Source organism: Eumetopias jubatus, unplaced genomic scaffold (assembly GCF_037043125.1).
Source record: "Eumetopias jubatus isolate StellerSeaLion01/CBP00866 unplaced genomic scaffold, mEumJub1_p1.0 scaffold_8, whole genome shotgun sequence".
Taxonomy (NCBI): Eukaryota; Metazoa; Chordata; class Mammalia; order Carnivora; family Otariidae; genus Eumetopias; species Eumetopias jubatus.
In genome coordinates, this window is record NW_028274814.1 from 127,919,337 (window position 1) to 127,946,884 (window position 27,548).

The following is a 27,548-nucleotide window of genomic DNA, read 5'->3' on the forward strand; positions in this document are numbered from 1 at the left end:
GACAGACTCGGGGCACCACCTGTTCTGTAGAAAGATTCAGTCATCTGATATTACCCGGAATCCCCACAAGAACGCTTTGACAGATGGTCATCCTGCTGCAGCTCGAACACCCAAATGCCAACGATCTGGGCTTCCAAAATAAGCCCTGAGCTCTTAAAAGCAGCCTGCTTGGGGCACCCACTGAGAGACGGCAGGGAGGAGCAAAGCGACTGGTTTTGGATCCCGGCTTCACCACTTGTGCAACCTCAGGCAAGTTCTACATGGATCTGTGGCTCAGTTTGCTCATCTGTAACATGGGGGTGATGAGTATCCATCCCATAGGGTTGCTGTGAGGATCAAACAAATTATTATATGTGAAGTCTTTACGTTCTGAGTACCCAATGAACGGCAGCTTCATGATTCCCATTATGGTTCTGCCTTACGTTATCCCCTCCCCCAAGCCCTCTCCAGGCCACCCTATGAGGTTTCTTAATAATAGTGGTCATGCCACCACGGGCACAAACACGCATCGGCTGCACTGTGTTGGGCACTGTTCCGAGCGACTGCCCGGTATCATCTCCCTTCGAGAGCCATGCTACTTGTCTCGCTGGTTCCCTGTAGCATCCTCAGCTCCCAGAACACTGCCTGACCCAGAGAAAATGTCTGGTGATGGAGTCTGTGCTTCATTCAACCATTCCTCTTAGCAAGACCTGGGAGGCATGCATGCTTCTCCTTATGATGGAAGAGGAGAGAGAGCTCAAAAGATTAGGTGCTTACTCATGCGCATGGTCACTCAGCTAGGAAGTAAGGGCACCAGGTCCAAACCTAGGCTATGCATTTCCTCCCTCATTCTGTTCATATGTTGTTTGAGATGTGTTTGCTTGGTGTCTGCAAGTCTTTTTGGAGGTGCTTGAGGATAAAGGTTATCCCTTCTGGTTATTTAGTGACATCAGTCCCCCTACTTGGATCAGCCTGGCCATGTCCTACTCTCCGTGCTGTCTGTCCTGGTCCTTGTCACTTGGTCCTGGATTGTCTCCTGACAGTGCTATCTGTCCTGACCCTCTGGCTGCCTTTTAAGAGGAAGAACCCGGCTCTTCTCTCTTGGTGCCCAGAGTCTAGTCTGACATGGAGGCGCTGCTGTGCTTTGGAAGGCTCTGCAGTGGGTCACGGAGCCATTCGATGGGCCTCATCTCATTGTTTACCCACTCAGTGGCTCCATGAGGCAAGCAGGGAAGGTTTGTCATCACCATTTCACAGACAGGAACACTGATACTCAAGGCAGGTGCTGGGAAGGGGTGGAATTGGGACTTGAACGTGGGCCTGTCAGACTCTAAGCCTGAAAAGGTTTCCCCTAAGATCTAGCTCAGGGATTCCTGCAGTAGATGCGGAATAAAAAAAATGTCCCCCTTATTCAGGCTAAAAAAAAATTTTTTTTTAAAGATTTTATTTATTCATTTGAGAGAGAGAATGGTAGCAAGAGAGCATGAGAGGGAAGAGGGTCAGAGGGAGAAGCAGACACCCCGCTGAGCAGGGAGCCCGATGTGGGACTCGATCCCGGGACTCCAGGATCATGACCTGAGCCGAAGGCAGTCGCTTAACCAACTGAGCCACCCAGGCGCCCGCTAAAAAATTTTTTTTAAAGATTTATTTATCTGAGAGAGACAGGGAGAGCACGAGCGCACAAGTTGGGGGAGGGGCAGAGGGAGAGAATCTTTGAGCAGACACTGGGCTGAGTGCAGAGCCTGACATGGGGCTCGATCCCATGACCCACGAGATCATGACCAGAGCCAAAACCAAGAGTCAGATGCTCAACGGACTGAGCCACCCAGGCGCCCCGAGGCTAAAATTTATCACATCTTGGTGCCTAGAGAGAACACATGCATCTTTTATAAAAAAGGACAATATTTGATTTCAAAAGTAATATGTATTCACTATATAAAAAGTTTGGAAAATGTAATAAAGTGCTATGTTGTTATTATACAGAAGACAATAAAGATCACTCTCAGATTTTTAACAGTTTTGGTGTATTATCTGCTGGTCTTCTTTTTTTCTTAAATGTACGATTGTTTCTTTTCATTTGTTCTACATTGGGAGTACACTGAATATCCACTTTTGCTTCCTGCTCAGATCCACTTAACTATTCTGTGGTAAGCATCTTCCTGGTGGCGATTACTTGTCTGTTTAATAGTTATTACAAAAAATTTCACATATGAAAAAATACCTAAAGAGCATTATCATGGACAGCATCCCACTTAAGAAATAAACCACTACCCCACAGACGAAGTCCCTGATAACACTTTCTTACCACACTCCCTTCCCTCCTACCCAGAGGTAATCATCATGATATGAATTCTGGGTTTATTATTGCCTCACATTTATTCATATTTTAACTATTACATATGATAGTATGTAATATGCACTCCACATTTTTAAACTTTATGTGAGTGGTATCAAAAGAATCTATTCTTGACGATCTTTTTTAGCACATTACATTTGTGAGATTTCATGCGGGCTCCTCCATACAGCTTGGATTCATTTTTACAGCTGTATAGTATTCAATTATATGAACACACTCCCATTTGCCCACTTCCTGCTGATGCACATTTGGGTGATTTCTATTTTTCCAATGATAAGTGATACCAGTGAAGATCTTGAACTCATCTCCCCTGCAGGTGCACAGGGGCACGTGCACAGGAGTGGAATTGCCGTGGCCGGGCAACGTTCTTCTCAGTTTTGCCAGATATTGCTAAATTTGCTCTCCAAAGTGGTTGTACCGACTTACGCTCTCACAAGCAGGGAAAGAGCTCCGGACACCTGAGGCTGAAAGACTTAAATTTTGCCAATCCAAGGGATGTGAAGTGGAATGAATGGGTACATTTTCACCAAGTGGCTTTTGTTCCCCAGCAGAGTCATCACACCCGGCCATCCACTCACAGACCCTGGGCACCTCCAGCAGTCCGAGAACTGCCCAGGTCACTACTGGGGCTTTATCTCCATCTCATTTTAAGCTGGAGTGTGGGGGGTGGGGTGGAGGGGGAGTGTCTGTGTTCTGTCTTCCCCTCCACGTCTCCTGGCCTCATTATCTCCCCACACACTGACGGGAGATGTGGGGAAAGAATGTGGATGTTGGAGTTAAACTTACCCTCTAATCTGGGGCTGGATATTTAACCTCTTCAAAACTTAGTTCTTGGATCTGCAAAATGGGAATGATATTGCCCAACTCAATGGATGGCTGGGGGAAGAAGAAATGAAATAAGGAATGTCAAACTGCTTCGCATCCAGGGGAGATTCAAACTCAAAGTGTGAAGTAAGACTGAGGGGAGGAAGGAGCTAATGCTGGTTTTGTGGGAGTGAGGACAGAGGTGAAGGAAAGCTGGATGAAGGAGAAAGGAGAGCAGAGGCTGCTGCTTGGTAGTATGTGATAGTATAGCAGAGGCTGAAATGAAGTCCAACAAAGGAAATCTGAAGGAACTTAGCAATCATCTTGCCTAACCCTCATGTTGCCATGTGGCGGTAGGCAGAATTTCTAGGAATGCTCCCCAAGATGTCCCACTCTAATCTCTGGGGCTGCGAATGTGATGAGATTGTCATACAAAGATAGTTTTATGTCATGGCACAGGTGACCCTAAAATATGGAGATATTTGGGAGGATCTAATCAAATCACATGAGCCCCTAAGAACAGAGAACCATTCTCAGGGTGGTGGCAGAAGAGAGAAGCAGAGAGTCAAAGCAGGAGAGAGACTCAGCACACTATTCCTGCTTTGAGATGGGGGTGATTACTTGAGAAGGAATGTGGGTAGCCTCCCAGAGCCGAAGGTGGCCCCTGGCTGATAGCCGACAAGGGAACGGGGACTCTAGGCGTACCTCGCTGCAAAGAACTGAATCCTGCCCTAACAGGAATGAGCTTGGAAGGGAATCTTGAGCTCCTGAGGAAAATGCAGCATGCTGGCACTTCGATTTCAGCTTTAGGAGACCCTAAGCAGAGCACCTTGACAGGCCAGCCTGGACTTCTGATCTACAGATCTGTGAGATAATACAGAGGTGTTCTTTGTGACAGCTTAGGTTGTTAGAGCAGCAGTAAGATAATACATGTGTGTGTCCTTCTAGAAACTGAAGCTCAAAGAGTAAAAAGTGATTGTTTTCATGCCCCACAATAGCAGAACGAGAAGTCAAGGCCATGAGCTTTGGGGGCACTTGGGCGACTCAGTCAGTTAAGCATCCGACTCCTGATTTCGGCTCAGGTCATGATCTCAGGGTCCTGAGACAGAGCCCCGTGTCCGCCTCCGTGTTTGGTGGGGAGTCTGCTTGAGAGTCTCTCTCCCTCTGCCCCTCCCCCATCTCTAAAATAAATAAATAAGTAAAATCTTTAAAAAAAGAAGTCAAGGCCATGAATTTTGACTCTCCATCAAGCACTCTCTCTACTAAGGCACACTTCCCTGGGGACCACTTGCATATCTAGGGTACCATAAATTCTTTCTTCTAGGGCGCCTGGGTGGCTCAGTTGGTTAAGCGACTGCCTTCGGCTCAGGCCATGATCCTGGAGTCCTGCGATCAAGTCCCACATCGGGCGCCCTGCTCAGTGGGGAGTCTGCTGCTCCCTCTGACCCTCCCCCCTCTCATGCTCTCTCTCTCTCTCATTCTCTCTCTCAAGTAATAAATCTCTCATTCTCTCTCTCAAGTAATAAATAAATTAAATTAAAAAAAATTCTTTCTTCTAATCATAACCTGATCCATAAAATAATATCAAATCAAATTAATTCACTGAGTGAGTGAGTGTTTTATGCACTGTGTTTGACGCTGTGCAGGACACAGGAAGATGGAGCCAAGATTTCTTGTTTTAGAGAGGTGGGCAGTGCAATGTAAGAGCAAAAAAAGGTGGCATGGCAGCAAGTCTGGGGGGTGGGTGGGTGGAGTCAGGAGCAAGTCTCCGTAAGAAAGGCAGGCTCTGACGAGGATTCTGAAGGAGGAGTAGGCTGTGGATGGGTCACCATTCCTCAAGGAGTGAACGGTGCAGAATACTTTGGTCTTCCCATGGCATATGTCTAGATTTTTCATGAGCTCTAAGCAACAAAGACCCACTGGAAGGGAGGATTTATTTTATGATACTTAATATGAGTTTATCTGCCATAAAGTCATTGGGGATACGACTGCCACATAGAATTATATATTTGAACTGAATGCCCTTTGCCAACATTCGTAACTAAACTTGGAGGAATATACTCCTTGTCAGAAATAGTGGAATGAGACATTGTATTTAGATTTATAGGACACAGAAACTCAATGTAGAAAAATTTGAGAATTTATAGGATGAGAATTTCAAAGAAAGTATTTTGAAACATTGTTTAAAGCAATGCATTTTCCAGATACTAAGGGAAAATTTTCTTTGCCATTTCTTTGGTTGAGAACAGCATTCTTTTTTTTTTTTTTTTTTTTTTTAGTAGGCTTCATGCCCAGCGTGGAGCCCAATGCAGGGCCTGAACTCACAACTGTGAGATCAGGACCTGAGCTGATACCAAAAAAGTAGGAAGCGTCACCAACTGAGCCACCCAGGTGCCCTTAGAACAGCGTTCTTTTTAGAACTGGCTGGTAAGACTCTAGGCTGGCGTTGGAGAGAAGAAAGAGGCAATCTGGGGCCAGGTTGTTGGGGGCTTTCAAAGCTGGAGGCAAGAGTCCGGGTCGCTTGGATGGGCAGTGTGGAATTAGTTCAGATCTGGAAAGGGAGAGTGACCTGCCGCTGTAGGCAGGATGAATTGTATCCACAGACCCTGACAGGCCACAGACCAATTTCGAAGTGATTACAACCAATGCCAAGGGCCACTGGTTGGGCCTGGGCTGGGCTGGGGATGGTGGAGAAAGTGGGGGCACTCCCAAGAGTTTTTCTTCTCTCTCTGTTTTTAAAGTGATGCTTTAAAAAAACCTGAAATAATAGTCTTCAAATGACCACAGAAATTCAAGACGAGGAATCTCCACCACCTCATCATCTAATCAAATCAGTGTTTGTATTGGTCCATATTACTTTATAGTCCCCATTTATACATCTCATTAAAAAATGGGATATTCCGCAATAATCTTAGAGGTAGAATTTTATATCTGTCTTCTCATTTAATATTATACCCTAAGCTTTCCCCCCGTTTTGCCATGGTCTTTTTTATTTTTCTTATATCCCTTCCCCAGTCCCCAGCCCAGGTAACTGATCTCACCTGTCTGGTGCGTCCTGCCCGTTGCTTTTCATGCTCAATCTTTGCAAACGTGTACACACATATATGGTTGAGGCTGATGTTTGTTTTTTCTAAAATGGCTCTTCTCATTGAATAGCATGCCACGCACAACTTCCTCTCCCAAGTCAGTAAGTACACCCCTAATCCAACGGTTTTTAAAGCTTCACAATATTCCACAAGACACGGATGCCACAGTTCTTCGGCTGGTTCCCTATTAATAGACATTTGTGTAACACTGTCCCTCTGTCTCTCTTTCTCTGCTACTACAAGCAAGACCACCAAATATCTTTGTACAGGTGTCCTTACAAACAAGTGTCTTAATTCCTAGAGGCCAGGCCAAGAACTTTTCAAGGGGAGAAGTGGCAGAATTTGGAGACATTCTGGTAGGTTTCTCAAGTGGTTTCTAAGAGCTCAGGTAATGAAAGTGGGTGCCACCCACTATACAATCTCCCAGGCTAATGACAACTGCATTTATGGAGTGTCTGGTAACAGCCAGGAATGTTACCACTCTACATACGGCAGCATCTTCCCTTCCCCATGAGACAGATAAGAGATCACAGGCAAGTCATTTGCCCAAGGTCAGACAGGTGAGGAATGGTGGAGCTTCTCTCCCCTTTCAGGCTCTTTCCCTTCCCGAGCTGTTCAAATGGGTTCCAGAGGCCATTCCTATTTCCACTCATTTGCAACAGGCCAGCCCCTCCCCTAACACAGATAGGTCACGGAGGACAAAAAATATCTTGTCGGCTATTTTCTCTCTTCTCTTCCCAACAATAGCTTTATTTAGTCCCCTTGGGGATGGGAGGCCCACCAGCCTCTGGCAGGCTCCTTGTCTCTGCTCACATGCCCCGGGGGCCCCAGAGTTCAGCACTGCCCGATTGCGTGAGAGGCCTGACATCCTGTTAGAAGGGGCAGATCAATTTTTAAAACCAGAGATCCCCACCCTGATAAGGGCCCTATTCAAAAGTCTCCCAAGAAGCCAAAATAACCCAAAATGGCCCAGGGCTCCTGCTGGCTGGTCTCCTGGGGCGGGTGGGGGCGGGGGGGGGGGGGAAGGAAGATTGGAGTCAGAGTAGCCCGAGCCTGGATCAGCGCTGTAGGAATCTCCTCTCCAAGCCATGGAGTTGGAGAGCTGGGCTTGGAGGGGCCCACTGCGGCTTCCCCCAGAAGGAGGCAATTCCCTCTGCATTCATGAGTCTCTGGAGCTTTAAATGTCTTCAGTGTCTGGTCCTGGCTAAGTATGGAGAAAACAAGGCCAGGAATAGTCTGCAGGAGGAAAGAAATTGAGGACGAAAGAAGTCTGGGAAGATTTCGGTGAGGAGCTGGGCCTCCGTTCCACGCCTGTGAGCCTCCGCCTGATCTAGCGCTTGCTTACTTCTGTTTTGTCTTGTGTGTCTGCCTCCTACTCACCCCAACCTCGGCCTACCAGTTATGCACCAACTGGCAGGACTTCCAGTTCTTTACTGAATGGGCCACACTCCCTCCGGCCACAGGGCCTTTGCACATGCTGATCTCGTTCTCTGAAAGACTCTGCCTAATGGTCAATAATATAATATTAATTCAAATCAATTCAGTGGGCACTAGTTGAGTGAGAACCATGCGGCTTGCACTGTGTTTTGTGCTGTGTAGGGCACACATAAGATTGAGACAAGGCCAAACAAACCCTTCCCATACTTGGCGTCTCTGTTGAAATGCTCTGTCCCCAGAGAGTGCTCCCCTGGCCACAGGTCTAAGTAGCTGCTTCCTATTGTCTTCTCTATCACACTCTGAACTTTCCCTTCATAGTGCTAGGCACCAACTGTAATTCTACATTCATTTCCTCTGTGTCCATCTCTCCACTCCCCTGTAGGAGCTCTCAACAAAACAAGGTGATTAGCTTGTTTGTTTATTTATTATTAGTTTCAGAGGTAGGATTTTGTGATTTATCAGTTACATATAACACTCCGTGCTCAATACATCCCGTGCCCTCCTTAATGCCCATCACCCAGTTACCCCACCCCCCACTTACCTCCCCTCCAGCAACCCTCAGTTTGTTTCCTAGAGTTAAGAGTCTCTTATGGTTTGTTTACCACTGTATCTCCTGGCTCCACACAAGGACTGGATATAGTAGATGCTGTGTATGTCGTATATTGTCGGATGGGTGTTAGAGAAAGCCTCCCAGGGTAGGGAGAGAGATCACGTGCTAACAGGCAGAATCAGAAAGAATTTGGGGACAAGTTGTTGATAAAGTTGGTTTGAGCAGACGCTTGCTGGGGAGGCAGTGGGAACTAGGGTGGGAATATGGGGAGTGGCAAGTGTGGGGGATGGTTGCACTAGAGGTAGGAGTTGGGGATGCATTCTGCGTGCACGGGGCAGCCATTCAGGGTTTGTGTGCAGAGGCCAGACGTATACAAACCAGGTTTAGGAGGACTTCTGGAGGCTGTGGTAACAACAGCTCCCATTTCTGGAGCACTTACAGTGTAGCGGCATGGTGCTAAGCACTTTACATATATCAACTCATTTAAATCTCTTGACACTTGTATGAGATAGCTCCGATTTTTACCCGCATTTTACAAACAAGGGGAAACGAAGGCCAACACAAGTGAAGTTTCTGCCTAGGATCACTCAGTAAGAAAGTGGGGGACCTAGGATTTAGCCAGAGCCCACTGCCCTGCTTCCACAGGGTGCTGCTTCTGGATGATCATTCTATGCACCATCAAGTGCTTCCCTTGTGCCCAGAAATGGGGTCCACTCATTTGATTTGATTGGGTAGGTGGGTGGAGCCAGCCGACTCATTAGGACAAGGCCGGCTACTGTAAGAACCAAGCAGTTCAGGGCACGGCAGGAATAGCATGAGCTGTGGAGCCAGAGGGACCCCCCAGAGTTCACATCTAGTTCCAGAACTTGTGGTTATGAGCCCTTGGGCAAGTCACTGGCCACTCTGTGACTCAGTTTCCTCATCGGCCAAACAGGAACATCCTTGAAGAAGCAACATTATAATAGATGTGAATCACTAAATGCTCACTGCCAATGAAGAGGCTTATGCTGAGTTTGGAGATGTCCGAGCCGGCACGTAGTAGGGCAGCAATCCACACGACCTCCCGTTCCCTTCACATCTGGGATCTTGGGGACTCAGGTAGGGGGGACGTTAAAGGCTGTTCATCAGGACTCATTCAGTCCTCAGATACAGGAGGGGGAGATAAGAGGGGAAGGAAGCCTGAGGCCCGGGTTGTGAGCAGGGAGCATGATGAAGCCTTTGACAGAAATGGGGCAGCCCAGAAACGGGGTTTGTTTTGGGCATTTAAAAAAGACTCATTCAGAAGAGAGAACAGAAATATCCTGACAGCCACATGATAAACCTTAACCTCGTTATGCAGTATCTAACAGAATCTCCTTGGAATGTAAGCACTGCACATAAAGACACTCCTGTCTGGAGGGAAGAGAATGGATAAGATGACCGTTGACAGTCCTTTCCAATTCTATACTGCTGTGACAAACCCATAAATTCCCACCTCGATGACCGAGAACAGGTTGAGACAACAGCTTACAGGGCTCTGGGGGACCTGGTCCCTGCCTCCTTCCCCACCCCCATCTCACCCACATTCCCCCAACAGCCTCTCTCTGTCCCAGCCTTACTGGATTTCTTTCTGGCCCTGATACTAGCTTTGCTCCCTCCAGCCACAGGGCCTTTGCACATGCTGTTCTCATTGCCTGGAATCCTGTCCCTACTCCTCCAGCTATGCTTCAGATCTCAGCTCTAATGTTGCTTCCTCAAAAAGCTGGTTCTCACCTCTCTGCTTAGGTCATGGCCTGCTCACCTCTGTCTTCTTCCTAGCACTTCTGCCATTTTTAATTTATCTGTGTGATTGCTGGACAAATGTCTAACTCCCTACTGGACTGTAAGCCTATAAGGAGCTGTGGATCTGTGTCTGTTGTTGCTTATCATCGAACCCTTGGGGCCTCTCCTGAATTATAAACCTGCCTCCCAAACCCAGCCCCGAGATAATCTCACAGGCACCTCCAACTTAACATTTCCAAGCAACCTCACACAAATCACCCCTCCAAAATGCTCTCTCCTCCTCCAGTATCCTAACCTCAGTCACCGGGCCCTCCACCTACCCAGGTGCCCAAGATAGAGATCCCGCCTGCCTTCTTCATTCTCAAAACTGCCCTAGACCCAGGGAGGGGCCCAGGAAATGTTTGCTGAGTGAGGTCCGTGGTTTCACCAGCCAGCTTAACGCTCTCTGCCCTTGGAATTCCACCTCTGAACCTTCTGCATCACCTCCTCCCACATTTAGTGTGTCTTGGAAAAATACTGGTGGCATATTTAGAAAAATTAAACTAAACCTGCCCTACCAAAATACAAACATTCCTTTCTCTTACATTTCCTGTTTCCCTGAGAAACGGGATAGTAAAAAATAAACAAAGCGATAGGATGACAATATTTGTCCGCAGATACGCTTTCCTTGTTCTCACCGTGAGGTTTATGGCACCGAACAGGCTCAGGCTGCCAGCCTGTCTCCCACGAGGATTCTTCTGGGTGCTGCTCACGGTGCAGACAACATCTCCCCTGGAACTGTGGCTCTGGGACCATCTGAATGACTCGAAGCGTCTACGACCACTCTGAATCCCGTGGACACGCGCCGCCACGGCATTTCCAGCCGCCTGCGTTTTCCATGTCAATTTCTTTTACTCACAGGCTGTTGAGTTCCCTTTCCACGTGGGGAAAGCCCCCGTGACAAGTCTGATGAGCCCTGACATCGGTCCTTCTCTTAGTGACTTCAGAAGATAGCTAAAGGATAATCGCACCACTTCGGTGTCTGCATTTCTTTGTTTCCAGTTTATGCTCACACTGTAATGTCTTAAGGTTAAAGACAAATCTGAAGTTTTGGTTAAAGGTACACCTGTTGGTGTTGTATAGAACGAGCACAGCTTACTTGGGGCTAGGAGCAAAGGGAGATACCATTTTCTCGGGGTCGGGGAAGCTGATTCATGGGATGCCACAGCATGAGGAAGAAGAGCAAATGCAGGCTTCGAAGCTGGGCAGACTCGAGTTTAAATACTGGTGGGGTCCCTTCCTACGGGCGCACCCGTGGGCAAGTCTCCTAGCCTCTCTGGTCTTGGCTGCTTTTTTTTTTTTGTAAATGGGAAGAGATACACCAGCAATTCAAGTGATTGTGAAGATTTGGGTTTGTATGTTGAGTACGTGCTACCTATAGCTGGATCCCAGCCAGAAATTCTCGGGATAATTTGAACCAGCATAGTCACTAGGAAAAAACCCTACTTACCACCTGATGCAGTTATGAACCCTTCTTTTGAAGTTTTCGTTTCTGTACTATTTAATGTAAAAATTTGCTTTGAAATTACTTAAAAATTGTCATTAAGTTGATTAATGGATTGATCTGATAATCCTTACATACACAATGACTATGTACTTATTTTCTTATACAGAAATATACTCAGCCGCTGATGATTGCATGCTGCCTGGTTTTTATCCTTTAAATCTTGCATAACCTTTCATTTAATACAGTGAGATCTGTAGCTGCAGATCCATCATAGCTGCAGTGATAGTGCCTGACTTTTTTTTTTTTTTAATTTTATTTATTTACTTCAGAGAGGGAAAGCTCAAGTGCACATGCGGGCGGGGCGGGGTGGGACGGGGGAGGGAGAAGCAGATCCCCAGCTGAGCAGGGAGCCCACCACGGGGCTCAATCCCAGGAGGCTGAGATCATGACCTGAGCCAAAGACAGACACTTAACCGAATGTGCCACCCAGGCGCCCTGACTTTTTTTTTTTAAATAACAGCTTTATTGAGGTACAATTTCTATATCATAAAATTCACCTTTTTATAGTATATAATTCAGTGTAGGATATTCACAGAGCTGTGCAAATAGTATCACTATTATCTAATTCCAGAACATTCTCATGGCTCAGAAAGAAACCCTATGCCCGTTCGCAGTCACTCCCCAGTCACCCCTCCCTCCAGGCCCTGGCAGCCAATGTTCTACTTTTTGTCTCTATAGATTTGCATATTCTGGAAATGTTGTATAAATGGAATCATTCAGCACGTGACCTTTTGCGACTGGCTTCTTTCACTGAGCATCATGTTTTCCAGGTTCATGCATGCTGTAGCAGGTATCAGCACTTCATTCCTTTTTATTGTCAGATAATATTCCATTGTGTGGATGGTGCCTGATTTTTAAATATGTCTTGGAATGGCCTGGATGTGTACTTCCAGGGACCGCAAACCACGAAGGCAAATGAATGTCTTAGCAAGTTTCAATGAACAAGGATAATACTTTGGATCAGAGAGAATGATAACAGCCAGCTGGGCATCTCACGGATGTATAATATTTGGGAGGGAAGAGGATTTTTTACTGGTAAACCAACACTGGCTTGCAGGTACCTGCATCCCGTGTGTATCAAATCTTGTCTGCTGTACTCCCTGCTGTTTCTTCAGCCCTCGCAAGCAGAGTGCCTGAGCCAGATCACTAGGCCAATTATTGGAGCAAGCAAGACCTCAGCTTCTAGCACATTCTTACCGACTTTGTCTTCCCATAAATAAGTTGATAAAGAGAAGGGCTAAGAAAGAAGGATGTTTAGGAGCCAAAGAAGGAAGTTTTAAGAAATGTTGGTATGGGGTATCCATGAGCAGAATAAGAGAGAGAAAACTATCCCTGGTTCTCCCTTCCCCTTACAAGACCATTATCCCTTCCCTTCTGAAAATGACCTTAATTTTCCAAATGCTCATGGCTAACTTTGAAGCCACTCAGAGAGGAAGCTTTGAGGTGTGGATTTTATAATCCTACCAACAAAGCTGTGATTGTGATTGCCCTTATATGTTTATTTTTATGTTTATTTGTTGAGCTCCATGAGGGCAAGGCTAGTATTCATTTTGTTCATCGTTTGCCCAACACACAGCAGGTGTCCAGTACTTGTTGACAGAATTCCCTGAATGAATGTAGAAACAGAGTGCTGAGAACTGTATAAATATTCGGCGCTCTCGTTATCACCACCATCATCATCATCAGTATGGACTGACTACACTACTTTTAGAGATGCCCTCTGCCCTGCATCGAACCTCCTGTCATTCCAGGCGCCCAGTATGCTCTTGGTATCTCTGTCCTTATTTGGGCCCCACCACAGCACCCACCCTTCTTTTAGCGTCTCCTTCCCGCTTCCTTCCATCTATGGAGGAGGCTGCAAAGCATAGTGAGCTCTTGAGTGCCGTTCTCTGGGCTGAGCCCTGGGCTCTACCCCTGCTGAGCTGTGTGTCCTTGGGCAAGTTACTTTACTTTTCTGTGCCTCAATTTCTGCACTGATATATAGGGTTAAAAATACTATGTTCCACATAGGTTGCCTCCAGGTTTAAAGTGAGTTAATGCATGGAAAGCACTTAGCTGTGCATGTCGGGAGGGCTGGAACCATGCCGGCTGCCGGTATTATTGCTAACCCCCTGCTGTTCTCCAACCGCTGCTGGGTCTCCCTCTCTCACCGCTCCAGGCTTTCCAAGGTGACACCTGCCAAGGGGAATCTGGGTTTCCTTGTGAAAGGCTGGCAAGGGTTTAATGGGTTACCCAGGTGGCCAAAGATCTGCAGTCGATGGATGTCTGTTGGCAACGGGGAAGACTGTCCTGAGGTGATGAATCTGAGCCTGAAGAGAGAGATGGATGAGGATCATTCTCGCTCTTTCCTGGACTAGAGTCAGGAGCTCTGTTTGGACACTGTGGAGGGATCTGATAGCCCTTGAGTGTCACCCCAGGCACCAAGATGCCCACTCTTCCTTATCACGCTATGTGCTGCCTGATCTGACAGTAAGATGAACCTTGTCCTACCTGAGGGGGGGCCAGACGTGGGAAGGGACCAATCAGCACCACAGAGCTCCTTCACTATATGAGCAAATAGGTCAGAGAGGCAGAGATCCTGTGCAGGGTCACGTCTCCAACTAACACCCTCCAGCCCCCGCTTTGCTCTGCCTCCCTGGTTATTTATTTATTTAAAGATTTTATTTATTTATTTAAGAGAGCACAAGCAGGGGGAGTGACAGGCAGAGGGAGAGGGAGAAGCAGGCTCCCTGCCGAGCAGGGAGCCAGACATGGGGCTCGATCCCAGGACCCCGGGATCATGACCTGAGCCGAAGGGAGATGCTTAACTGACTGAGCCACCCTGGCGCCCTGCCTCTGTGGTTGTGAATAAGATGTAAGAGAGGGAAGGCGTCACCTTTGCTTTATCAATAAGGAAGCTGAGATGCAGGAAGAAGGTACTTGTCCAAGGCTACAAAATGAAGCTGTGAAACCAAGCCTTAAACTCTGGGGTGAGGCCCCCTTGCCAATTCAGGAGTATTTGTGCCCCAGCCCCTGTCTTCTCCACTTCTAAAAAATTTCTTCTATGGAACACATACTGTGCCTGCCCCATGGAAGCAGCCCCTTGCCTCCAAGGAGGCTTTAATTGGGCAAGTTTCAGACAACTGTTGAAAAAAAAAATACTGTTCCCAGAGGAGGAATGGTGGGAAGCTTTAAAACTGTGCCTGCTTTTTATTGGGGCTTCCCTGCGACGGATGCTCTGCACAGTGCTGATATGCATTTTCCACTGGAGCCAAACAAAAACCTTGGACACGGGCAGGCGGACAGGGAAGGGTGCGAGGGAGGAGACGGCAGACAACAGAGTCACAGCCACAGTGGTCAAGGCCACAGTTCCATCCCAGCTCTGCCTGTCTTGGAGGAAGTGAGAACAGCCACCAGGTGGAAACGCTGCTCGCAGTTTGGGGAGTGCGCTGGAGGGGAAGGCTCCCTAGGATCCAGGAAGGCTCTTGGTCTGAAAAGCTGGCTGTGAGGCCGTTTTAAACCCAGATAACGTCGCCCCAGCATTCAGAGAAGATAGCAGGCAGACTCTCCACCTCCACTTGCCTGCAGGAGCGGAGATGTGGGGAGAGGAGTGCCGGTCTGGGGCTTGTTCTCACCCTCCCTTCCACGCCTCTGCGATGGGAGAGGGGGTGGGTGCCCAAGCAGGACGGGGACAGCATCTCAACAACGGTCAGGGGAGTGAAATGGGGCCTGGAGTCTCCATAATGTCTCCGTCGAAGGTGTGCAAGTGGATGCAGCTGAGGGAAAAGCCGTGAGACCCACCCAGGGTCACAAGTGGCCTGCCAGATGGCCATTCCCGGGACCTGACGTTTCCAGGGAGTGCTGGAGGACGTGGGTTCTGGGCGAGCGGGAGAAGAGGGGAGCACTCCTCTGCACCCAGCTGGGAGGTAGAGGGGGAGCAACACTATCCAGGTCTATGGAGGGGACCCTGAGGAAAGGGGCAGGGTTCCCAGGACTGGCTCTCCTGCGTGGAGAGACAGAATGTGAGGGGCAAGCAGGAGCCCAGGGCGGTGCTGCAGAGAGCTATTACGAAGCCCTTCACCGCAGGCTCTGCAGCTCAGGATGAGCAGGGAAATTTCCACCCTCTCTCCTGGAGGGTAAAACCTTCAGGACCCGAGCAGACACTGGGGCCTTGTGCTGAAGGTCAAGACATGTCTCTGGATGTAGGGCCCCTTTAAGGAAGGAGTCAGGCTGTCCACCGATGACAGAGGCCAACAATTATTCAGTGTCTACATGAGGCTGGCTCCACAGCAGCTGAATGGATCCTTCTCATTTCATCTTCCTGAGAGGCCTGTCCGGGTGTTGCTGTTATCCCTAATTCGCAAGCGAGAGATCCGAGACTGAATTAAACATCTTGCCCAGGTTGGTGGAAGCCAGAGTCCATGATTTGGGACCACTCTGCCTCTCACAGAGAGGACCCAGGCCCTACCCTCAGGGGGCTCAAAGGCTATTATAAGATCTATAAATGAATGATTTCAACTCAACAATGTAAACATTCAAGAAAATTATGAAGAAAATGCTGTAGAAGCAAAGAAGAGTGAGTGTCATCTGTGCGGGAGAGGGACTGTTGAAAGAAGTCTCACGGACAAGGGGACATTTGCACCGGGCTTTGCCAGTCAAATAGGAGTTTGCCAAGGGGAGAAAAGGGCTCTCCAGGCAGACGTGTCCACAAGGAAAAAGCATAAGGGTCTGAAAACTCTTGGGAGTTTTCAAGGCAACCGCAGGGGTAGAAGGTCAATGGAGGGTTATCCTGGGAGAGCAGGGCTGGCCAGGGCTTCACATTTAAGAAGGCCCTCAAATTTGGGCTCTTTAATGTTTTTTCCAAATGAGGATATATATACAGTCATTGTGTGTGTGTGTGTGTGTGTGTGTGTGTGTGCACGCGCGTGTGCGTTAAAAACAATGGTTTGTTAGATGTACAAATTAAAACCGTACCACTGTATCACAAATTTGGTTACCCTGTTCTGGAATTTCAAAATAATAAACCTGGTGTCTCAGAAAACCGAAGGACTATCTTCATCTTTCAGAAACACACACTGAAGCATTTTCAGATAAAAGGATTGGATTTGCTTTAAAATAATCCAATGTGGGCTGGGGGTGTAGAGGTGACAAGATTGGGCAGGCACTGCAGTGATGGGGACATGGATGGTCATCATCTTTCTCTACTTTCTTTGAACATTTCCATAATAAAATAACATGTTTTAGAGAGGTTCCCTCCTTACTCTGAGTGGCTTTGGGGGGGGCCCCAGGATGTCCCTCATTGTGAGAGAGGATGAATGAAGAGGAAGAGGGATCATGGGCTGAAAAGTAGATTGGAGACAAATTGTGAAAAGCCTTGTACCCTATTCTGAGAGGTTTGGACTTAAACCCGCAAATGACAGGGAGCCCAGGAAGAAATCTGTAGCAGGAGACTGACACCATTAGATTCGCATCTGGGAAGGCTAGCGTCTGGAAGATGGAAGGGGTATGGGTGTGTTTGGGGAGAGGCGATGGGGGCAGGTGGAAGACCTAACCCAAGGCCTATAGACAGCAGGTCAGTTTCTTGTCCACACTGTTCCTAGGCCGGGCCACCAGGGAGGACCCAAGCTAAGTCAGCGGCCACGGGACAGAAAGGAGGGATGGATGTGAGCAAGATCTCCTTCATCTTCGTTTTCCCAGCATCAGGGTCTATGTTGGCTCTTTGTCACAACAAGAAATTCCTTACTGCGATATGCCAATGAGAATTACTTACTGTCTCTCCGGCTAGATTAGGTGTGGCCAGACCATGCCCATCTTCCTCCCTCCTTACCCCCAGTTTAACCTGATGCCTGGCAATAGCCAACGGTTGAGTGAATGGGTGAATGTACAGCACGGGGCCGTCTCTGATCACGGATCTTCGAGGAAGGAATGACTCAATCCCGCACAGCACCTGGCACATCACGTAGCCCCTCCGTCAACGTCTGTGGGTTGGTCTGAACCGACGTGGAATTGCAGGACACCAGTGCCAGAGGTGGGTGAGGGGGGCTCGGATCTCCCCTTCGGAAAAAGCAATTTCCTCTCAGCACAAGAGCTTCCAAAAAGGCAGTGGTTTCTGAGCTGAAAGGGGATGGGAAAAAAAACGGGCCAGGCACAGGGTTTGTCCATTAATATGTCAGCCCTTGAAACTTATGTCTCCATCTCTCTCTTGGCTCCTTGATGAGATACTTCCTCCATTTCAGATGGATGATGTTTCTCCCCCTTCTAAAAAAAGCTTCTTGATGCTTTTAAATTAGGCAAATGAGCAAGGGCAATGTTCATTTTTTCCTCCTTTCATTTGAAAATGAGTGGCGTGCCAAAAGGCCTTTGGACGGAATGTTCAGAGGCCACATAATAGAACAAGAGAGGCTGCCAAGCTCCTAAATCACTAACCAGACAGGACAATCCCAGCTCTTGGGACTTAGAGACCCCTGGGCCAGCACCATGAATCCCCAACAAGTGAAAAGATGGCCCACCGCCTGAAGTCGCCGCTGGAAGAACACCCCTACCTCGAGGAACTGGAAATTCAAAGTGGTCCACGGCTCCTTGAGCTCACCTCTCTGACAGCGACTTACTGATGGAGGAAAGCGGGTCCTCGTCCGCAAAATTTCAGGGAATTAGTCCAATGCCAATACCTCCTTTCTGAACTGCAGTTTACTCATTGGTAAAATGGGTCGAAGTGATGGAGTGCAAAAGAATAAAGAGGATCTAAACGCAGGTGTCTACTTACCATCTCCTCTCTCTGGAATCTGTGATGTGTTGAGCTTTGATACCCAAAGTGTGGTTCTGAGACCAGCCGCATCAGGTTCACCTGGGCTCCCCAGCCCTACCCCAGACCTACTGCTCAGATGCTGCCATTTGACAAGATGCTCAGGTGATCTGTGTACATGTTAACGTTTGAGAAACACTGGATTCTCTGACCATGTGATCTTGGCTACATCACTTTACCTCTGAACTTTATTCATTTATAAAATAAAAGGTAATACTTCAGATGGCTTCTAGATCTGAAGTCCTATAAAGTTCAAGGCCTGCTAATAAATACCAGCCTTTGATCCCAAAACGTACACAGGATTTCCATCCCTGTTTAAAATGTCAGGTTTTGAAATGGCCAGATCATCAGTGGACATATGTTGAGGGGAGGTCGCTGGGCTGGGCTATGCTAGGGTGGTATGGATTGCAGGTATGACCATGCCTCCTAGACAGCCCCACTTGAAAATACTGTGTCCCATGATCAACCCTTAACTCTCAAAGTTTGATTTAGAAAACACAAGCTCCAGCAGCATTAGACACAATCCCAACTCATGGTAGATCGCTTGCACTGATGTCCCCAGTTACAGGCTTCTCTGCATCCATGTCCTCTGCAATGTGACTTTACAGGTCCTTCCAACAAGAGATGGAGTCTATTTCCCCCACCCCTTGAATCTGGGATGGACTTGTGACTTTCTTTGGCGAAGACGGTGGAGCAAAAGTGATGCTGGGGGCGCCCAGGGGGCTCAGTCGGTTAAGCATCTGCCTTCGGCTCAGGTCATGATTTCAAGAGTCCCAGGATCAAGTCCCGAATCAGGCTCCCTTCTCGGTGGGGAGACTGCTTCTCCCTCTGACCCTTCCCCATCTTGTGCTTCTTCTCTCTCACTCTCTCTCTCAAATAAATAAATAAAATCTTAAAAAAAATAAAAAAAGTGATGCTGGTTCTGAGCCTGGTGTGGTTGGAGAGTTCCTGGAGAGTTAAAGCGCAGGGGCTACCCCTTTAGGATAGTGAGGCAGGATAGCACTGTCTTGAGAGCCAGGTAAGGCTGGGTCCTGGCTATCTTTGTCTTTTTCTGCCTCCTTCTTAGGGCAGGAATGAACCAGGAACTCCAGGCGAAAATGCCTTTCTCTAATTTTAACCTTTGCTAGGCATTTTAAGAGGGGATCATGACTTTGCTAAAAGACTGGAGCTCTACTAGAAAAGAATCTCAGCCCAAGGGCTGGCAGGACAGCTGGCTTTTGTGGTTGCTGTTTGCACACAGCTGTGTGGGTGGTGGTCTGCACCAGGGTGCCTGGCTGAGGATGGGGGAGGCGAGGATAGGCACTCATTTGCTGAGCCATGCATGCACCTGGGGCTGGGGACTGCTTTTTCAGCTTGAAGGAACGCAGCCTTTTCCAAGTCACCCCCCTCAGAGAGGGTGCCTCTTTCCTAATTCACTCAAGGTCTCTACATATGTTAGTCTCTCCTCCAGAGAGAAGGATAAAGGAGCTATGGGGGTGGCCAAGAGAGGCCCATTCTGGGTTGAACATTGCCTGCAGGACTTTCACTTTTATTTCTCATTTATCTTGCCCTGTAACTCTACCAGGTATGAATTACTATGGCCACTGTGCAGACGGGAATACTGAGGCTCAGAGAGAGATGAAGAAACGCCCCTAAGTTTACCCAGCTAACAGGAAGTGGGGCAGGCATCCTGACTCAGATCTGTGTGACCATCCTGATACCCAGGGGACACGTGCCAGGCTTGAGAGTGGTGACAGGTAGGGATGCATCCTGGACTCAGATTCAACTTTACCTGCCTGACCTTGACACCTCATTGCCTTCCCTGCAGAAAGGATGGAGGGAGCTCTGGAAGTACAAGCTACGAAGTGGTGTTCTGAACCTCCCAAAAGGCCCTGTTTACTTATCATCTCACAGCTGGGCTAGATTAGTCCAGCTTTGGAAATAGCTTTCAAAAATCAGCGGGCTGGAAAAGTCCAATTTGTCCTGGAGAATGCACTGAGGCCCCACCCATGCTCGTCAGTGCCCCCTGCCCTGTGTCCCCATGACTGACCTCTCTATTTTGTGGTCCATCTCCACCTCCTTCTCTGGGCCTGGATCAAAAAAAGTCTCAGCATTTTTTTCCTTCCTCCATCCCCACCTTTGTCAGACTCTTGAAAGATCAAATTGGAAGGAGAAGCAGAGGAGGAAATTCCTTTTAGGCTGAGCTGCCTGGAGTTCCTTTCACTTCCTGCCTCATTTCTGTGAGGCACTACCTTTACTGAGTTGAGGTATGGGTCTTGAGGAAGCTAGGGGCTGTGTTTGGGGCTATTAGTGAAGCCCAAGTTCCTTTATCCCTGAGAGGCAGCTCAGAGCGGGCCTTGAGGTGACCCCGGAGAAGGGCAGCTGGGATGTGTTTTCTCACAGCCACACTTGGGTTAACATTCCAGAAAGTCAGGGCCGGGAGGGACTTACAGCTCAGCAAGTCCAAAAAGCTCTGACCCTGGGCTCCCTCACCAGCTGCCAGGGGGCTGTGGACCTCCAGAAACTAGGTGCAAAAATGTTCTCTACGTGTGTGGAACTGTATTTTTCAAGGAGAGGCTCCATGGGCTTCTTCTGTTTCTAAAAGGGGGCTGAGACACTGCCCTCTAAAAGTTAAGTACATAGAACACTTCTACTTTATATGTATTATTTGTAGAAGGGGACCCCGAGGCCCAGAAAGGTGAAGTGTCATGTTCAAGGTCATCAAAGTGACTGAGCTCAGATTACAGCCCAGCAGAAGGATAATTTAGGATGGGTGGTGGGGGAGACTTGCTCTTCCTGAACATATTTGCCCGAAGTGGGACCTTATCCACGGTGTTTAACCACAAAAGTTTGACCAGATAGCTCTAAGAGTAAGCTTAAAGACTTTGGCGTAAGTGCAAAGACAAGATCTATGATCCAGGGGAAGAAGGGAGTCAAAGGTTGTCAAAGGATAGATCCTTGAAGATATACAGCACACACCTGCACCAATCAAAGGCAACACCCCTTCTCCCCCCACCTGCCTGCCCAAGCCCGGCTGGAGAACCTGGATATACTCCTTGCCCCCCACCCCGATGCCTGGAATCCAGGAACACCACTTCCTAATTCACTGCTCTTTCCTCCTTGCCATTCATTCAGCCAATACGGATCGATTTCTCAACTCCATACCAGATGCCAAGATACAGTAGTGAGCAAGGGCTCTGCCTTCATGGAACTTGTTCAAATTGAGAAAACTGGTGACATCTTTATAATAGTAAGAGGGGACTCCAGCCCAGGGTGGGGTGGCACAACTCTGTCGGAAAGAGCCTCCTCCTTGAGCTTTGAGGTGCCCCCTCCCTCCCCAAGAGAGGGTTCTGACGGGAAGAGATGACACCAATGGTCATTTGTTTAGGATTCGACATCCTCCATCTCAAAAGGGTCCCCGAGGTTTTCCTGACTCCAAGGACACTGCGGATTCCCAGTTCATAATAAATGATGCTCATGAGCATGCCAACCCTTTTTTCTATGAGGCAATCCTTGGAGGCCTTTGCCAAGATAAACTGTTTGGCCTTCTGCCTTGAAAGTTGATCCTCTTCCGAGTCTGATTATTGCTTTTCTGAAACACAGGGACAATGACATCATTGCTCCCTCCCTGGCTTGGGGATTTGATGGTCAGCATGAAGTAAGGGTTTGGAATGGTGCCTGCTCTTTGCCAATGCCCAGGGAGGCCTGGGGTGGGGGCCTTGGAGTGAAGCAAGCTTGTGAGGGAGGAGTGGGCTCCGTGAGGTCCCCAGAGGCTGGGAGGTGGGTTCACTTTCCAATCTGTCACCAGCATCTGGGTCGGTCTCGCTGTACACAGGAAGGGCAGCATTCTGACCAGGGCCGAGTACGTATCAGTGGTTATACACCTGCCGGGCTATACGAGTTGTTAAAATATTGGAATACTTTCATTTCCATTGGTGATCATTTGCTGGGTTGCTATCCTGCCATTCCAGCTGCCTTGGCTTCTCCCCTGGGCCAGCTCCTCACAATTCCTCCCACTGAGCCCTCCAGGCCCTGTCCAGCAGCCCTCTGAAGGCTGACATCTGCACCATACTGCAAATAAAGTGTGGCTACTGCTCCTCACAAATGGATGTAAGGACTGTGGCTGGCCCGTTGGTGGGCAGGCGCCTGCAGGAAGGCATGGCCTTGTGAGGGTGGGGCAGGGCCTGGGCACTGCTGATAGGAATTCCCTCTTGCCACTGTGTGGGGCCCAGTCCTCGGGTAATCAGGGGTTAACACTTCCTTTGCCAGGGGCTGGAAGGCACCTCAGAGGTGCTCTAGTCCAGTCCACTCGATGTGCAGAGGAGAACCCGCAGCTCAGAAAGGGGAAGTCATTTGTTCAAGTCATAGCAAGGTGGTGACTGATCCAAGCCTTCTGTCCGTCCTTTCGGTTGATACTCAAGGTAACATCGCCTGTACCCAAAAGGGCCTGAACCTGGGGAGAAAGATCACAGGTGGTGGGGTGGTCTATATATTCCCTTTAGAGCACAACTTTCCCCCAAACAAAAAGAAAGGTGGCAGCATGTAGTGAGAAAACTCTGGGCCAGGGGAGAGCAAACGTCTGCACTCTCAGACGCACTGGTCAGTGACTGATGTCCGTGGGAGGGAGGGGGTAGCATCATTATGGCACCCAAGGCGAGCAAAGATCTTGGCTTCAAGGAGCATAAAGACATTCCTGACATTCTCCTACCCCTCATCGGCTTCCTTTCTACACCCATGGTCGGGTTAGCAGAACGGGAGACGTTTTCTCTGGTTTGAGTGGGCGTCAGACTTTGCCTCAGCAGGGAGTCAGTCACAGTCACATTACTCAGTAAACTTGGCACAGACCCTAGCAATGGTCTCGATTTGGCAGTGCATGGGCTGAATGTGGTCTGCAGATCTATTTCTTTGGGCCTACCCGGTGTTGTTGAATTTTTTTTTTAATTAAATAAGTTGCCAACACTTATAAAGTGGATTTTATATAAAAACTTGGATATAAGGCTTTTCTTGAATAACCGTTAGGGGTCTGGCCACTGACGTGCCCATGTTTTTGGAGGCATGGCCAGCTCCTTTGGGTTGGGGCAGTAATTCTGTTTGCCACCCCCCACTCTCCTCTCTCCAGCTGGCTCCAGGCATTTGCTGGCCCAAGGGATGCTCAAGGTTGCCACCCCTGGCCCACCACCCCCGGCCCAGAGTCTTCTTGCCACATGACACTCCCTTGCTTTTTGTTTTAGAAGAGTTGTGATCTGGATGGAATACATAGGCCACTTCAGCGTTCATGAACTTTCTCCCCTTTTGGGTATGGGAGGTGTTGAAGGTCTCAGGCGCATCACAGGGACTGTAATTAGTCGACTATTGGGCTGTGATTTCTGAGGCCCCTCTTTTCCTGTCTGCCCACTTCCTTCCCCAGCAATGCCATTCTTTCCACCCGGGATACCCGTCTCCTGACATTCCGTGGCTGAGCGCTGCACCCAGACCACTGCACTGTGCAGACATTTGTGAACACCCACGATAGGTCCTGCATAGGACTCAAGCATGAGAAAGACACATTTCCTGACCTTTAGTTTCAAGGATCTCAGTCATGTTGTGGGCAATAGACAAAGACACAGATGACCAAAGTAAAGGCCAAATATGCTGCATCATAGGAAAGGTTTCAAAAAGGACAGCTCCCATCTCCCGGGGAAGGGACAGGAGGGATCAAGACAGGCCTGATGAAAGATGAGGTGTTTGAGATGGGCCTTGAAGGATGACTAGGATCTCAAAAGATGGGAATTGGTTGGGTGGGGAGGAAAGAGTGTTCTAAGCAGTTAGAGGAAATGGCTTGAGAAGAGGCTGGGGTGGGGAGGAGGGCGTGCATGTGGCCGAGTGTGGCGGGGCGCAGGGGCAGGCAGGAGATGCTGTGGGGCCTAAGATTGGAGAGATGGGTGGAGCCAGGCCTGGGAGGACTCTGACTGCCCTGGCAGGAGCTGGGGTAAGATGAAGGCTGGGAAGATGATAGACAAGGGAGAGGAGTGATTTACACCTCCAAGTGAAGGACTGACAGCTTACTTTGCAGAGGGAAGGAAGGGAGGGAGGAAAGTCGATGAACATCTGGGCAGAGGTGGGAGGGAAGGAGACGCTTGACCTGCTCCAACCAGGGAATGGTGAAGGGAGAAGCAGCATGGGAGCACAGAGTCACCAAGGTGCCATACTAAGAATCATGGGCTTTCCCAGCTGGAAGAGGCTTTGGAGGTGTCCAGCTCAACCTCCTCATGTTACATTGGAGGACGCTGAGGGGCCCCCGGGGAAGGGGCAGCGGGGGACACAAATCCTGGGAGGCCAAAGCTGAGCAGTCTTACTTTCACAGGACCTGACACATAGTAGATGTTTGGTAAATGTGTGTTGCACTGATTAAAATGTTGATTTCTGCCTGGAACCGACGCTGGAAAGTTAGGTCCCTGGATACCTGGTTAGTAATATAAGCCACGTGTCTCCCCCACCACCACTCCAAGGGAGCCTTCCTCTTTGGAGGAAGACCCCAGGGACACTTGTGCCCCCATGTGGGCAGTCAGGTCCCCTGTGGGGCCTGATGCTGGCTCAGGAGTTGGGGTGCCGTGAGCTATGCGCCCCTCCCTCCTGCCCACTCGCCTCCCAGGAGGCTTCTGTACGTGGGTGGAGGTGGCCCAGCAGGCCGGTGGCTTCCTGCGGCAGCGGCCAGGCTGGGCATCCGAGCTGGCCCCGCGTGAGCTCACCGAGGCATTCTGAACATTTGGGAACACAGGAAGGGCTGCGCTTTGTTTAAGCTCCCTTTGTTTTCAAGTGGGGTCTGGAGCCCACGGGGAGGAGAAAAACAAAACCAGGAAAACAGATGGCTTGCTCTGCAGAGACAGCATGTAGACTCGGTGTGGCTTCTGTAAGCCCTCATGCACCCCTGGCCCTGTACACACGCGCGTACCTGCCCATCCAGACACACACACACAGACACACACACACACACACCCCTTTACTTACACCTCCCTCAGGCACAGAGACACAGACATCCCGGAAGCCGAGACTTCTGTACGTGGAGACGCCACCCTCCAAAATAGGGACAGCCACACAGGCAGATGGCAGACGAAAACATACACAAGTCTATCTAGAGACGTGGAGGTCCCTAGGCCCGAGACACACACCCGATACACACCATCACACCAAGGCATCCGGACACATGGACACACCGAGACATCCTTGGAAACTCCGAGATAGCCATTCTCACAGAAAGATTCACAGACTGAACACACACACGTACTCATCTCTTCTTCCCCCCAGGGTCACCCTGTACAAACACAGAGGAGTATTTTCCCAAGGTGGCCCCTCGAGAACCTCTGTATCGTTAGAGAAGACCCACAGCTCCTGCCCCAGCACCCTTTGCTGCCACTCGGCCTTGGGCCTCAGCCCTCTGGAGAGAATGGACAGGCAAGACAGAGTTTTAAAAGGCTCCACGGTGCAGGGAGCAAATCCTTTTGCCTTTCCCCCTTTCCCTGTGGTGTTTGGGTTTCTAGAATGTTCCACTTAATGTCCTCATATAATTTACAAGTTTGAATTCTTCTCCCACAAAGTAAACTCTTTCTGAATAAGGAGAAGTCAGGGGAGTTAGGCTGGGAGACAGGCCTCAGGAGGAGGCATCTGGGGCTGGTTGGAGCAGCAGGGTCACCCTCCCTGCCCTGGGGGACTTAGGCACATTTCTCATTGCGCTGATCAACTGTAGCCCAAAAGGGGCTGGAGAAATGAAGGTTGAAGAGAAGACCTAAGGAGTGGGCTCCATAATTCCTCTGACAACAAAACGAGAGAAGAAAATGAAAAGTCACTCAAATCTCTATCTACCACCTGAGAGATGCCTGATTCTCCCTTCTACAACTTGTCTTGTCCTTGGAATGTTTGCTTTGGTGCATGTTCAGTTTCCCTAATTGAAATGGAAAAGTGAGGGCCTTTCTCTGGTGGCAGAGACTCCTCTCTCCCTGAGGAGAGGCCCAGGAACTCTGTGGGGCCCCCTGGAGGGAATGAGCCGAAGATGGCTCCCCACACCCGGGGACTGAGGCATCGTTCTGCCTCTTAGAAAGGGAATCTGGAGCTCGCCAGGAAATCTAGGAAGGTAAAGGGAGAAACGTGGAGGGAGAGGGGCCTGGGAGAGGGAAGCTGAAGTCCCCAGGTGTGAGCCCTTTCCATTATGCCCCCCAAATCGTTGGTGGAATCCAGTATCCTCAGGAATCACTTTGGGTTCCAGTGAGGGCCTGGGCTCAGTGAATGGCAAGCCTGGTCTTCCAAGAATTGGTGTAAATCTCCTGGGAGGTGGCGCGGATAAAGGTTTAAGAAAATGAGATCGAGATCTCAGAGAGGCAAGGAGAGAGGCCCCACTGACATCTAGGCAGCATGTACAGAAGCTTCTACAAACCCTAAAGCACAGTGCAAAGCAAAGGAGCATTTGCTCTCCTGTTTAACATAGACAAAAACTATCCTCAAAAGGTTTGGGTTGAGTGGTTGATGATTACGACTGTAACTAGGAAAGAGGCTGAAAAGGCAACTGCCTGGGTCAGATCCCGGGGAGAGCCCGCTCAGGCTTTCTTGAGCAGGCCCCATGGTGTGTGGGGGGGTACTGGCTGGTGGCAGTTCGCTTCTTCCCTGAGCAGCTAACCTGCCCCTACCAGCCTGGCCCCAAAGAGCTCCCCCTTCTCTCACTATCTTTTCTGTCATGCATAGGTTTATTTAAACACTTTCTAAGTGTTTTTCAGTATATTTTGCTAGAGTCACTCCCTGGGAGTCTCTGTTGCAATCTTCCTTCTTGACCAGCTCCTCAGTCTAAGTATCTCTTAGTAGGTTCTCCTTCAAAGCTCCTCGAACCACCGTGAAGGTGAGGCTGGCTGGGCCACGGAGGCCACGTGTGGGGTGGTTAAGAGCATGTGCCCTGGAGTGGGCCAGGACTGAATCCTCAGGGCCTGGACTAGAGTAAGGAGAGTGAGGCGCTTGCCTCAGATACAGAATGTAAGGGGGTGCCCCCAACTCAGGAATCAAAATAAATACGTAGTGTAGTGGTTTTAAAAATAAAATTCAGTACAAGTCAATCCCTGATGAACAAAATACTGGCATTTTAAATAAAAGCCGAATCTGACCCTGTATTTGTATGATCCTGCCTCACTTGCCTCCCCCTAATCCTGGCCCTTTGTGGATTTGAGTCTTGGCTTTGCCTCTTACTAGCTGGGCACACTTTTCTTGTTGTTGTTGTTGATGACAAACGATGACAGACTCTTAACTCTAGG

General features: G+C 49.0%; 1 protein-coding gene across 2 annotated transcripts in view; it reads right to left on the reverse strand.

The window, feature by feature from the left end:
* The window catches only part of SYN3 (synapsin III), a 405,786-nt gene that overhangs the window by 69,071 nt on the left and 309,167 nt on the right, over positions 1-27,548 (reverse strand). The gene's annotated exons all lie outside the window — the stretch shown is intronic.